The sequence below is a fragment of the Chrysochloris asiatica genome, unplaced genomic scaffold, assembly GCF_000296735.1.
Source record: "Chrysochloris asiatica unplaced genomic scaffold, ChrAsi1.0 scaffold00209, whole genome shotgun sequence".
Taxonomy (NCBI): Eukaryota; Metazoa; Chordata; class Mammalia; order Afrosoricida; family Chrysochloridae; genus Chrysochloris; species Chrysochloris asiatica.
The window spans coordinates 3,776,965-3,792,051 of NW_006408727.1; the positions used below are offsets into that span (position 1 = coordinate 3,776,965).

The 15,087-nt window shown below is 37.9% G+C and overlaps 1 protein-coding gene and 1 pseudogene across 4 annotated transcripts in view; both read right to left on the minus strand.

The window, feature by feature from the left end:
* Positions 1 to 15,087, minus strand: part of GABRB1 (gamma-aminobutyric acid (GABA) A receptor, beta 1) — a 790,923-nt gene that overhangs the window by 534,926 nt on the left and 240,910 nt on the right. The gene's annotated exons all lie outside the window — the stretch shown is intronic.
* LOC102812084 lies at positions 3,028 to 3,609 on the minus strand (annotated as a pseudogene).

Sequence of the window (15,087 nt, forward strand, 5' to 3'; positions counted from 1 at the left end):
TTAATGAATGTTTGCAGCTGCTTTTTCCAATTTTGAGTCATGCCACATCAACCAATGGAAGTCCTGAAAGCTGTACTCCATCCATGTCATTAAGGATGACTTTGAGGAGGGAGCTCTTTCCCAGTTTTATTTTGAGTACCTTCCAATCTGAGTGGCTCATCATAGGGCACTACATTAGATATTTTGTACTACTCATAAGATTTTCCTTGGCCCCTTTTCTCATGTGACATTGGAGGATAAGCTCTAGACCATAAGGACGGCAGTTCAAACCCACTAGTCATTTCTAGTGAGTCAGCTCCTACCCAGTACAGATATGTGTAAGAATCATAACATTTTCTCAGGTCTAATTTAAAGCCTCCACCAAACATCTATCAGTTTCTTGTACTGTGGTGGTTTGTATGTTGCTGTAATGCTGGAAGGTATGCCATCTCTATTTCAAATACCAGTAGGGTCATCATGATAGACAGGATTCAACAGAGTTTATAGATGAAGACAGACTAGCTTCCTAGGATGTGACAGGCTGTTGTTGCTGTTGTATGCCCTCAAGTAGGTTCCAACTCATAGTAACCCTGTATAGAGTGTTTGAGGAATGGCTAGTGGGTTTGAACTGCTGTCCTTGTGGTTAGCCACCTAGTGTTTACCCTCCAGTGCCACATTAAAAAACAAAAACAACAAAGGGCCACTGAAAACCTATGAGCAGTACAAAACATTGTCTGACGTAGTGCCCAGCAATGAGATGGATTGACACAGTTGCAGCAACAATGTGCTCAAACATGACAACGATTGTGAGGATGGTGCATGTAATAGTTAGACTTTTGTGTTCACTTGACTAGGCCAGGATTACCATGGTTTCACAGTTAAGATGTGCTTAGTCTCATGGTGATGAAATCTAATACAGGCATAGTTAACTCTATGATGGGTGATTACAAGCAGCCAATCAATTGAAGGGATGCTTCCTTGGGAGTGTGGTCTGCTCACAATATAATGGACACATGGAAAAGGCTCTCTCTCTTCTGCTGGAGATGTGGGACTCTACAATTGTAAGTCATTTCCTTGATAAATATATATGTTTTGCTGATTTTTCTTTTCTAGAAAACCCAACCTAAGACAATGAAGGACCAGACAGTGTTTTGTTCTGTCATGCACATGGTAGCTATGACTTAGAGCTGACTAGACAACATCTGGAGTCTGGTGTGGCACTGTGGGCTAATGCGTTTAAACTGCAAGGTTGGTGGTTTGAGTTCACTAGCTGCTCTTTGGAATCCCTATACAGGGTCGCTATGGGTCAGAATTGACTCAATAGCACTTAACAACAACAAAGACAACATCTAGCAACAACAAATTATGAAAAAACTAATATCTGTTTGTTAAAACCACCATTGTGTTATTTCCCTTAGAGTAGCACTAGATAACTAATATCGAGGTCAATCTTATTTTATTTCTAGCTATAAGATTGTGAACACCACCAAGATTATGATAATAGATTTGGCACATGCATAAGCATTTTTATAAGTTAAATACATCTGAAAGTTCAATTTCATGTCTATTTTGTTAGTTTTTAATAATATTGATGCTCATAGTATTAAAAAAAGAATAATAATTGCTGCCGAGTTTATTCTTACTCATGCCAATCTGGTGTTTGTCAGAGCAAAAGTGCTCCATAGGTTTTTCAATGGCTGATGTTTTGGACATAGAATGCCAGGTTTTTCTTCCAAATTGCCTCTGAGTAGACTTGAATCTTTAGCCTTTTGATTAGCAGCTATTCACATTGACTGTTTGCATCATCCAGAGACATCGTGCTCATATTTTTGCTGTTGTTAAGTGCTGTCCAATCAGTTCCAACTCACAGAGACTCATATAGGGTTTCTAAGGAGCTCTGGTAGCATAGTGGTTACGAATCGGGCTGCGAACCTTAAGGTCAGCTGTTTGAAACTACCAGCTGCTCCGCGGGAGAAAGACGAGGCTTTCTACTCCCGTAAAGATTTACACCCTCGGAAACCCTGTACAGGGTCGCTATGGGTTGGAACCAACTCAACGGCACTTAACAACAACAACAACAACAAGGAGCTATTGGTGAATATGAACCGCCTATACTACAGCAGCACATCAGGACTTTGTGCTCATATTAATCATATTTAATTTCACTTTAAGTGCAGTTTAATCTAGTGCATTCCTGATGTGGTTCTGTAGCATAAGAACTGGACTGCTAACCAAAAGTTTGGTGGTTCAAATCCACAAGTTGCTCCTCAGAAACCCCATGCAGGAACTGACCTGACAGCACCAAACAACAACATTTAGTAAGATACTTAGGGTTGCCAAGAAGGGACATGAAACAAGTATCTCTGGTATTTCATGGAAGCCTTTCTTTGGAGGGGTATAATGTCATAGAATAGGACACAATAATATACTTAAAACCCATTTAGTTTTGTCCAATTTGAAATATTAAGGGACAATTTCCTGTTCCCTTCCTTATAATTCCTTCTGTATATCTAAAGATGAATGTGATTTTAAACACTTACAGAAGCCTAGTTTAGATCTCTAAAGGGCTTTTGTTGTATTTAGCTGCAAGAATGTCTAACTTGATGAATTTGATTCAATAGTGAGACAATAACTGAAAGCTTTAGAGAGGAGGAACAGCCACTAAAATACGTTCAAGAATTATAACTGGTACTCTGAAAGAAACCTTGAATTTCTCAAGTACCTTCTGAAAGGTATTTTGCAGCATGATGAGAAAAGGATTTAAAATTTTTTGAAATACGCAATGGGATAGACACTTTGCTATGTTTTTTTTTTTTTTTCCGGTACTTTAATTAGTTTATTTATTTTTCAGTTTAAGGTTCTTAATTCTGGTTAACAACATATACTGCCAGTGAATAAAGGTTTTATTTTTTAACACAGGGGAAACTTGATGGTGGATATGTGGTCATTTGATGTTTCTGTGACTATGAGTTACAGCTTAGGTTCTCTCTATTATAGAATGTAAATATACACCTACACATGTATATGAACTTCTTATCAAAATTCAACTTAGTCACTAAAAGAAGATCCACTATCTGAACTTTCTTCTGCTTTTCTTCCTTCACCATCAGGCACTGGAGCATCTGGTGGCTCAAGAAGATCCGGGTCTAGTCCTTCAGATATTATTTTGTTTCTTATTGCCAACACTGGAACACCCACTTGAACCTTTTTGAGATATCTGGCATATCTTGGATCCTTGGCTACAGTTAAGATATTTTGTGCTGCTACTTCATTTTCCTGTGGTCCAGAGTCTTTAATACTATTCATCTGAGATTGCTCTGAAGTGGCTTCAGATTGTGGACCATTTGTGATACTTTCAACACTTATAGGTGACACTTCAAATGTGACATCATCTAGTCCTGGAATAGATGACAACTTTACATCTAAAATACTTAAAGTTGTTTCAATTTGTTGGATACGAAGAGAAAGGTCTGAAAGCCTCTTCTCACAAACTGTAGAAAAGTGGTTGAGGAACTGTACTGTGTGCACCACAAATTGGTTTAGAAATGCCACCGTTCTTTTCTGCTGAATTGCTGGCACCTTGGTCAGGTCAATGCCCCACCCCATAAGAGGAAGCCCATCCTCATCCATCTCCTCAGTGGGCGGGGCACCCAGGGATCCTTCACAGACTCCTCCCAGACTGGACCCGCCCAACCCGGTAATAGAGTTCCAACACCTCCCCAAAGCCCCGCTTCCGGGACCCTTCTCGCCGGTGCTATATACTTTTTATACAATATCTCACAAAACCCTCTGACTAATTCATAAAAGTGTTGTTGTTAGGTGCCATCAAGTCGGTACTGAAATATTGCCCTGTCCTGGGCCAACCTCAAAATCGTTGCTACCCCTGAGCCCATTGCTGCTGACACTTTGCCAATGCATCTCACTAGGGATCATTCTCTTTTACGCTGACCCTCCACTTTACCAAATATAATATCCTTCTCTAATGACTGGTACCACCCTCCTAACAATATGCCCAAAATATGAGAGATGAAGTCTGGCCATCTTACTTCCAAGGAGCATTCTGGCTGTACTTCTTCTGACACAGATCTATTTGTCCTTTTGTCATTCCATGGTACTTTCAGTATATTTCTCCAACACCATAACTCAAAAGTACAAATTCTTCTACCGTCTTCCTTTTTCACTGTTCAACTTTTATATGCATATGAGGTTATTGAAAATACTATGCCTTGGGTCAGATGTAGCTTAGTCCTCAAAATTGACATCTTTGCTCCTTAACACTTTAAAGATTTGCCTAATGTAATACGTTGTTTGCTTTCTTGATTGCTACTTCTATGAGTGTTGATGGTTGATATGAGCAAAATGAAGTCTTTGACAACTTCAATCCTTTCTCCATTGATATGGATGCTGTTTATTGGTCCAGTGGTGAGAAGTTTTGTTTTCTTTACACTGAGATGCAACCCATACCAAAGGCTGTGGTCTTTAATCTTCACTAGTAAGAATCTTAATTCACTTTCAGCAAGCAAGGTTATATCATTTGTATATTGCAGGTTGTTAATGAGCCTTCCTCCAATGCTGATGCCATGTTTTTCTTCATATAATAAGCTTCCAGAGTAGTTGCTTAGCATACAGATTGAATAAGCAAGGTGAAAGAACACAACTCTGGCATACACTTTTCTTAATTTTAAACCATTTGGTGTTCCCTTGTTCTGTTTGCCTCTTGGTCTATGTACAGATTCCTCATGAGCACTATTAAGTGTTCTGAATACTCATACTATGCAATGTTGTCCATAGATTGTCATGAGCCACACAAGCAAAAGTCTTTAGTCAATAAAGCAGAGGTAAACATTTTTCTGGTATTCTCTGCTTTTAGTTAACATCCCTCTGAGATCAGCAATAATATCCCTTGTTCCACGTCCTCTTCTGAATCCAGATTCAACGTCTGGATGTTCTCTGTCAATATCTGGTTGCAGCCATTTTTTGCATTATCTTTAGTAAAACTTTACTGTCATGGGATATCAATGATATTGTCTGATGATTTCCACATTCCACTGGGTTACCTCTTTTTTGAATGGGCATAAATACAGATCTATTCTAGTTAGTTGGGCATGAGTTGTCTTCCAAATTTCTTTACATAGTTGAGTGAGTGGCACATCAGTTTGTTGAAATATTTCAATTTGTATTCCATCAATTCCCCATGTCTAGTTCTTTGCAAGTGCCTTCAATGCACCTTGGACTTCTTACTTTGGGTTCATTGGCTCTTGATATGTTCCCTTTAGGAATGGTTGAACATTGTCCATTTCTTTTTGGTACAATGACGCTGTGTACTCCTTCCGTCTTCGTTTGAGGCTTTCTGCATCATTCAGTATTTTGCCCATGTTGTTGTTGTTGTTAGATGCCATCAAGTCAGTACCGACTCATAGTGATCTTATGCACAGCAGAACAAAACACTGCCTGATCCTGGGCCAACCTCACTTGCCACGCTTGAGTCCATTGAAACTGCCACTGTGCTAATCCATCTCATTGGGGGTCTTTCTCTTTTTCTCTGAGCCTCCACCCTAACAAACATGATATCCTTCTCTAGCAACTGCTCCCTCCTAAAAATATGTTTGAAGTATGAGAGATGAAGTTTGGCCATCCTGGCCTCTAAGGAACACTCTGACTGCACTTCTTCCAACACAGATCTGTTGGGTCTTTTGGCAGCTCATGGCACTTTCAATATTCTCCTCCAATACCATAACTCAAAAGAATCAATTCTTCTACAGTCTTCCTTATTTACTGTCCAGCTTTCGCATGCATATGAGGTTATTGAAAATACCATGGCTTGGGACAGGCACACCTTAGTCATCAAGTTGACATCTTTGCTCTCCAACACTTTATAAAGGTCTTATGCAGAAGATTTGCCTAATGTAGTACATTGTTTAATTGCTTGACTGCTGCTTCCATGAGTGTTGATAGTTGATCCAAGAACAGTGAAGTCCTTGACAACTTCAATCTTTTCTCCGTTGATAAAAATGTTGTTGATTGGTCCAGTAGGGACCAATCCATACCAAAGGCTGTGCTCTTTGATCTTCATCAGTAAATGTTTTAAGTCTTCTTCACTTTCAGCAAAGCAAGGTTGTATCATCTGTATAGCACAGATTGTTAATGTTAATTCCTCCAATCCTGATGCCATGTTTTTCTCCCTAGAATCCAGATTCTAAGATTATTTTCTCAGCATACAGATTGAATAAGTATGGTGAAAGAATACAGCCCTGTCACACACCTTTCTTAATTTTAAACCATTCAGTGTTCGCATGTTCTGTTTGAACAACTGCCTCTTGGTCCATGTACAGATTCCTCATGAGCACAATCAAGTGTTCAAGAATACTCATACTTTGCAATGTTCAGGAAACTCATACTTTGCAACTTTGTATGACATAGCTTATCATGATCCACACAATCAAAAGCCTTTGAGTAGTTAATAAAGCACAGGTAAACATCTTTCTGATATTCTCCGCTTTCAGGAAGATCCAACCCACATCAGCTTTGATATCATTCATTCCATGGCCTCTTCTGAATCCAGCTTGAACCTATGGAAGTTCTTTGTCATTGTATGCTTGTAGCCTCTTCTGTATTACTTTTAGTAAAACTTTACTCATATGGGATATCAAAGATATTGTCTGATGATTTCCGCACTCGATTGTGTCACCGCTCTTTGGAATGGGCACAAATATAGATTTCTTCCAATCAATGGGACAGATAGTCGTCTTCCAAATTTCTTGGCAAAGAAGAGTGAGCACCTCCTATGCCACATCACTTTCTTGAAATATTTTAATTTTTATTCCATCAATACCTGGTGCCTTGTTCTTTGCCAATTCCTTCAATGCACCTTGGACTTTTTCCTTCAATATCATTGGCTATTGATCATATGTTACCTCTTGAAACGGTTGAACATCAACCATTTCCTTTTGATACAGTGACTCTGTGTATTCCTTCCATCTTTGGATGCTTTCTGCATCATTCAATAATTTTCCCAGAGAATCCTTCAATAATGAAAGTCAAGGCTTGAATGTTTTCTTCAGTTCCCCCAGCTTGAGAAATGTTGAGCGTGTTCTTCCTTTTTGCTTTTCTGACTCCAGATCTTTGCACATTTCATTGTAATATTTGGCTTTATCTTCTCAAGCTGATGTTTGAAATTTTCTGTTCTGCTGCTCTTGGACCTCCTCATTTCTTCCATTTGCTTTAGCATCTCTATGTTGGAGAAAAAGTTTCAGTGTCTCTTCTGACATCCATTTTGACCTTTTCCTTCTTTCTTGTCTTCTTAATGACTTTTACTTTCTTTCTGTGTGATGTTTTTGATGTCATCCCACAACTCTTCTGGTCTTCAGTCTTTAGTGTTTAATGTATCAAATCTGTTCTTTAGATTATATCTAAATTCTGGTGGGATATATTTAAGGTCATATTTTGGCTCTCGTGGACCTGTTTACATTTTCTTCAGCTACAGTCTGAATTTGCATAGGAGCAACTGATGGTCTCTTCCAGTCTGCCCCGGTCTTGTCTTTCCACAGATGTAGTCAATTTGATTTCTATGTATTACATTTGGCGAGATCCATGTGTATAGTCATCTCTTATGCTGTCTAAAGAAGATACTTGAAATGAACAAATCATTGATTTTGCAGAATTCTATCATGCGATCTCCAGCATCATTTCAATCACCAAGGCCATATTTTCCAACTACTGGTTCTTTCTCTTTGCTCCCAACATTTGTATTCCAATCACTGGTAATGATCAATACATCTTGAGTGCATGTTTGATCAATGCCAGATTGAAGAAGTTGGTAGAATTATTCTATTTCATCCACACTGGCTTCTGTGGTTGGTGCATAAATTTTGAATAATAGTGGTATTAACTTGTCTTCCCTGCAAGCACATGTATATTATCCTATCACAGACAGCACTGTACCTCATGACTGATATGGATATGCTCTTTTTGTTAATGAATGCTACACCATTCCTTTTCAATTTCTCATTCATAGTAAACCATGTGTTTGTCAGATTCAAAATGGCCAATACCAGTCCATTTCAACTCACTAAGGTCTAAGATATCAATGCTTATGAATTCTATTACTTTTTTGTCAATTTCCAATTTTCCCAGATTCATACTTCGTACATTCCATGTTCCAATTATTAATGGGTGTTTACAGCTGTTTCTCTTCATTTTGAGTTGTGCCCCATCAGCAAAGGAAGCCCCTAAGGGCTTTACTCCATTCGTGTCATCATGGTCAACTCTACTTTGAGGAGGCAGCTCTTCCCCAGTCACATTTTCAGTGTCTTCCAACCTTAGGGGATCATTTTCCGGCACTATATCTGACAGTGTTTCTCTGCTATTCATAAGGTTTTCAGTGACTAAATATGTGGAAATAGGTCATCACTCTTTCTTCCTAGTCAGTCTTCATCTGGAAGGTCATCTGTAACCTCTCCACCATGGGTGACCTTGCTGGTACTTAAAATACCAGTGGCATAGCTTCCAGAATCACAGCAACTCACAAGCCACCACATTACGACAATCCTTCAATACCTCGAGTCTAGGTTTGAAGTTTTTCTTCAGTTCTCTCAGTTTGAGAAATGTTGAGTGTGTTCTCTTTTGTGTTTCTAACTCTGTGTCTTTGCACATTTCATTATAAGATTTGACCTTTGAAGTGTTCAGTTCAGCTCTTTTACCTCCTCACTTTTTCTACTTATTTTAACAACTTTACACTGGAGATCAAGTTTCAGAGTCTCTTCTAACATCCACTTTTGTCTTTCCCTTCTTTCTTTTCTTCTCAATAGCCTTTTCTTTCTTCCTTAACGATGTTCTTGATGTCTTCCCACAACACTCTTTAGTGTCTAATGCATCAAATCTGTTCTTCAGATGATTTCTAAATTCAGGTGGGATATATTCAAGGTCATATTTCATTTCTCATAGACTTGTTTTAATTTTATTCAGCTTCAGCCTGAATTTACACATGAAATTTTGATGGTTTATTCCACAGTCTGCCCCTAACCTTGTTTTGGTTGATGCTGTGATACTTGTTCATAGTCTCTTTCCACAGATGTAGTCAACTTGATTTCTGTGCATTCCTTCTGGTAAGGTCCAAGTGTATAGTTGTCTTTTACGTTGTTTATAAAAGATATTTGCAAAGTAGATGATATATAATATCAAGATTTAATGAAACCAAGTGTACAATTTGTTCAATGTAAAATGGATAACCTTCTATGTAAACCTTCATTCAATTCACAAAAAAAAGTTTCAAGCACACACACACACACAAGACTGAGGTTTGAGAATAAAAGAGCTACTTGTCAGTTTCCAAGTTGGAAATTTAATATACACCTCTTGAACTCCAAGGGGAACATGGTGGCTCCATAAGATAAGTATTGGATTGCAAATCACAAGGTCCATGGTTCAAACCTTCCAGCTGCTCCTGAGGGGAAAGATGAGGTTTTCTGCTCCTTCAAATATTTGAAGCCTCAGAAACCCTATACAGGGTCACTATGAGTTGTAATCAACATGACAGCACTTAAAAACAACAACTCCTAAATTGTATACTTTCTACTGTATTAGGCCACATATAGTGGGTTAAAGAATCTTACTGTGGTGCTGAAGGTTTCAGCACTAGACTACTAACCACAAGATCAATGGTCCAAACCCATCAACTATTCCTTGGAAGCCCTATAGTCAAAACTGACATGATTGCACTTAGTAATAACAACAACATAGTGGACTGAAAGATTGTCCCCTCAAGAGATATGTCTATATCCTAAATCCTGAAAACTGTGAATGTGACCTACTTAGAAAAGGGAACTTTGCAGATATAATTAAGTTAAGGATCTCAAGATAAGATCATCCTAAATTAACTGGGTGAGTACTAAGCCCAGTGACAAATATCTTTATAAAAGACACACGATGTTACTGATAGTGACAGGATTTGGAAAAGGATAGAGAGACTGGTTACAGAGCTTAAATAATATAATCATTATCACTAGATTGTTCATATAGTATTTATTGAGGTGGCACATATTCTTTATGTATATTTTTTACCACCATAATGAAAATAAGACACACAGAGAGAAGGCATGTAGGGAGCAGAGGAGAGGGTCATGAGAAGACAAAGTTAGAGATTAGAGTTATGCAGCTCTGAGGAATGCCTTGAGCTACCGGAAGCTGGAAGAGACAAGTCAAGATTCTCCCTGGTGCCTTTGGAGCACTGATGGCCCCACTGATACCCTGATTTTGAACTTCTCTCTATAATCTATGAGAATACATTCTTATTGTTGGAAGCCATCCAAATTGTGCTAAATCATTATAGTAACTATAGGAAATTGTGTTAATAACTCCTAAAGTTGTTCTTTTAATTTTGGATAATTTTTGGAAATTCACAAACACAACTAGCTGGCCAGTCATCTAATTCAGTAATATTCTGATAGTTACAGCTTTAGTTATAGCTTTACAAGACCAAAACCTTATTCATTGCAAGTACCTGTTCTAAACAATAACAGAACAAAATAGATGTCAGAAGAGACTCTGAAACTTACTCTCCAATATAGAGAAGCTAGAAATGAGAAAATTAAAAAGCTAAATAGACATTTTCAAAGGGCATCTAGAAAAGACAAAGCATCTTGAAAAAACAAAATTCTATGTGGGACATAGAATTTATCATAGTCTCTGCCTTCAGTATGGTTGAACAGCAAGGATAAAAACACATAAAACAATTCATGAGTATATTTGTCCGTAGGAGTCCTGGTGTGGTGCTGTATAATAAGCACTTGACTGCAAGGTTGTCTGAACTGGAAGTTTAGTGGTTCAAATTCACTAGCTGCTCCTCAGAAAGCCTATACAGGGTCTTTATGAGTCCGAACCAACTGGACAGCACTTTATGACAATAACAGCAACAACATTCATCCATATGTTCAAAATATCTATTGAATGCATATTATGCAGTAAAGATTGTCTTGCGTACTCGGAATACAGCACTGAACAAGATAGAAAACATCATTCTCAATGAGATGCCAGGGAGAATGATCACTGGTTACAGGCCCTGGGACAAAAACAAGTTTGGAGCGCTGGAGGTACAAAAATAAGGTCAGCATGGCTGCAGTATCACCAGACAGCATAAGAGAAGCATCAGTTGTGACAGACAAAGGGCATTTCCCATGATACAATAAAAAACTGAGTTATGCTATAGTATAGAGCCTAGACTCTCAAGACTACAGGATTTTAGAAAAGCGGTATATCGTGAGGAATATAGAATCCTGAGATAGATTCGTGGAAGAAACATAAACTGAGCAGAATCCTACAGCATGAGTGCCTGTAGAACTTGAATGAACATAAAAATAAGAATTCAGTGTACAATCACTCCTCAGAACCCCTTTCCATTAGGAGCAAAATGGCAACTGCAATTATTTGATAAAGTTTGTCTCTTCTTAGCATTCTCATCCAAGAGTCCTTGAAGCATAAATTGAGTTGAATGGGTTCTGCAGACTGACTAGGTGGTTTTGAATTCTGACCCTGATATTTACCAAATTTTATATTACCTTACCTCTCTAGGATTCAGATTTCTCATCTGGAAAACTAGGATACTACAGAATTTTTTTTTTTATATAGTTTTGGTGAGAATTAGATCTGATAATCTATTTCAAGCATTTAATAGCATTCCTTAAAAGTGTGGTGTTTTATTATTGTCTGTCAGTCTGATGTACTACAGTGGCTTACATGATGCTCTGATGCTGGAACTGTATTTTTATACCAGAAAGGTCACTCATGGTGGACAGCTTTCAGTGGAACTTCAGGAATAAGATAGACTAGGAAGAAGGAGAAGTACACTACTCTTGAATGATTTGCAATGGAAAGTACTATGGTTATCAGCAGAACATTGTCAGATATAGTGCCAGAAGATGAAAACATTATGGATAGCAGCAGAACATTGTCAGACACAGTGCCAGATGATAAGCTCATCAGGTGGAAGGCATTCAAAATACAACTATGGAAGAACTGCTGCATCAAAGCAAAGTTGACCATAATGATATGAATGGAGCAAAGCTTTCGGGGCTTTCATTCTTCCATCATTCATGATGAGATACAACTCAAAATGAGGAGAAACAGCTTCAAATGTTTATTAAAAATTGTACCATGGAATGTACAAAGTGTGAATATAGGAAAATTGGAAGTTATCAAAAATTGAATGGAAAGTTCAATAACCTAGGAATTATTAAGTTGAAATGGATAAAAAGTTGTACTGGCTATTTGGAATTCAACAATCTTATGTCTTACTATACTGGGGATGACACATTAAAAAGGAATAGCATTAACATTCATGTAAAAAAAAAATCAAGATCTATGGTAAAGTACAATACTGTCTCTGATAGGATAATATCCATACACCTATAAGGAAGACCAGTTAATACCACTATCATTCAAATTTATGCACTAACCACTAAAGTCAGAGATGATAAAACTGAAAAATTCTACCAACTAAAATTGATCAAATATGTAATCATGATGCATTGATAATTACTGGTGGTTGGAATGAGAAATTTGAAAACAAAGAGGAAGGAGTAGTAGTTGGAAAATATGGCCTTGGTGATAAAAAATGATCCTGTTTAGCACATGATAGAATTTTGCAAGACCAAAGACTTATTCACTCCAAGTACCTGTTCTAAATAACAACAGAACAAAATGGATGTCAGAGGAGACTCTGAAACTTACTCTCCAGTATAAAGAAGCTAAGGTAGAAATGAGAATGTTAAAAAGCTGAACAGAAACTTTCAAAGGGCATCTTGAAAACCAAAGTATTAGATGTGGAATTATTGGAGTTATAGAAGCCAAAGGGATAAACACTCTCTGCTTTTTTCAAGCTGAAAGAACTGATGAAAAAAAAAAAAAAATGCAAGCCTTGACTTGAAATTCTGAAGTATTCTATGGACAATATGGAGTCCTGATGTGGCACTATGGGTTAATGCACCAGACTGTAAAGCCGTTTGAACTGCAAGGTCTGTGGTTCAAGCACACCAGCTGCTCCTTGGAAACCCTACACAGGGTCGCTGTGGGTCAGAACCGACTTGATGAAAGTTCACAACAACAACAACATGGGCAATATATTGAATGATGCAGAAAGAAGCAAAAGGTAGCATATGATCAATCACAATGATACTGAAAGAAGTCCAAGTTGCGCTGAAGGTATTGGTGAAAAATAAGCTTCAGGAATTGACAGAGAACAAATTGAAATCTTTCAACAAGCTGATGAGAGGCACTCACTCAGCTATACTAAGAAATTTGAAAGATAGATACCTGGCCAACTGGTTGGAAGATAGCTACATTTTTGTCCTTTCAAAGAGAGGTGAATCAACGGAATGTGGAAATCATTGAACAATATCATTAATAACATATGCAAGTAAAATTTTGCTGAAGAGAATTCAAAAGCAGCTGCAACAGTACATCAACGGGGAACTGCCAGAAATTCAAGCCAGATTCAGAAGAGGAAGTGGATGTAGGAATATCATTACTAACATTTGATGGATCTTGGTTGAACACAGAAAATACTAGAAAGATCTTTACTTGTGCTTTATTGACAATGATAAGGCTTTTAGTTGTGTAGATCCTGACAAACTATGAATAACAATGTAAATAATGAATATTCCAGAACATTTCATTGTTTTCATGAGGAGCCTGTGCATAGACCAAGAAGCAGTCATTCAAATTGAACAAGGCGATACTAAATCAGGAAAGGTGTACTCCAGGGTTGTATCTTTTCACTATATCCAATCTGTATGCTAAGTTAATAATCCAAGAAACTATATTATATGAAGAATGTTGCATCAGGATTGAAGGAAGATTCACTAAGCACCTGCAACATACAGATGATACCATCTTGCTTGCTGGAAGCAAAGAAGACTTAAAATAATTACTGATGAAGATCAACGACCATAGCCTTCTGTATGGATTATATCTCAATGTAAAGATAACCAAAGTTCTAATAACTAGACTAGTAAATTACATCATTTTAATTGGATAGTAAATTGAAGCTGTCAAAGAATTCATTTTGCTTGGATCCACAATCAACACTCGTGGAAGCATCAGTAGAGAAAAGAAACGACCTGTTGTATTAGGAAAATCAGCTGTAAAAAACCCTCTTTAAAGTATTCTTGAGCACAATGAAGATTAATGTGTGTTTTACCCAAGCCATGGTATTCTCAGTAGCCTCATACCCATGTGAAAGTCAGATAATGAATTAGTAGAAAATAGAAGAATCAATGCAGTTGAATTTTGGTTTTGGAGAAGAATGCTAAAAATATCATGGACTGCCAGAACAAACAGATTTGTATTAGAAGTGCAGCCAGAGTGCATCTAAGAAACAAGGATGGTGTGATTTCATCTTCTGTACTTGGATATGTTATCAGGAGAGACCAGTCCCTGGAGAAGGAGGTCATGTTTGGTAAAGTGGAGGGCTAGCAAAAAAGAGGAAGAGCCCAAATGAGGTAGATTGACTCAGTGGCAGCAGTAACAGGCTCAAGGTTAATAAAGATTGTGAGGAGGGTGCAGGATTGGGCAGTGTTTCTTTCTGCTGTGCATAGGATCCTTATGAGCCAAAACTGACTTGACAGCACTTAACAACAGCAACAACAATAACAACACAACATACTTATTCTTAGTTACTGTGGAATCACCCACACACACACACACACACACTCATGGGGACTCCATATACAAAAGCCCTGACTATTGTGATCCACAGGGTTTTTATCTGTTGATTTTTCTAAACAAATTACCAGGTCTTAGCCTTAGCATTATCATTACCCAACACATGCCATCACTCAATTAATAAAAGTTAAAACTTGGACAATGTTATGGTTTTGTTTAGTTTATTTTTCAATGTGCACATACAAACATTAAGATACAAGGTCAGATGCTCGTCACCGATAAGGGGAAGTGAGGGGAAAACAGCAATGAAGCTGCAAGCTAAGTCCTACAATGTTCAATAGACTCCTGTGAACTCGAGTGGAGACCTGGTTGGCCAACAGTGTGACAAGACCTGGGATTCTTGGGCCCAGAGTCAATGACATAGCCATAGAGGACTAGAGTGGAGAGTGAAGC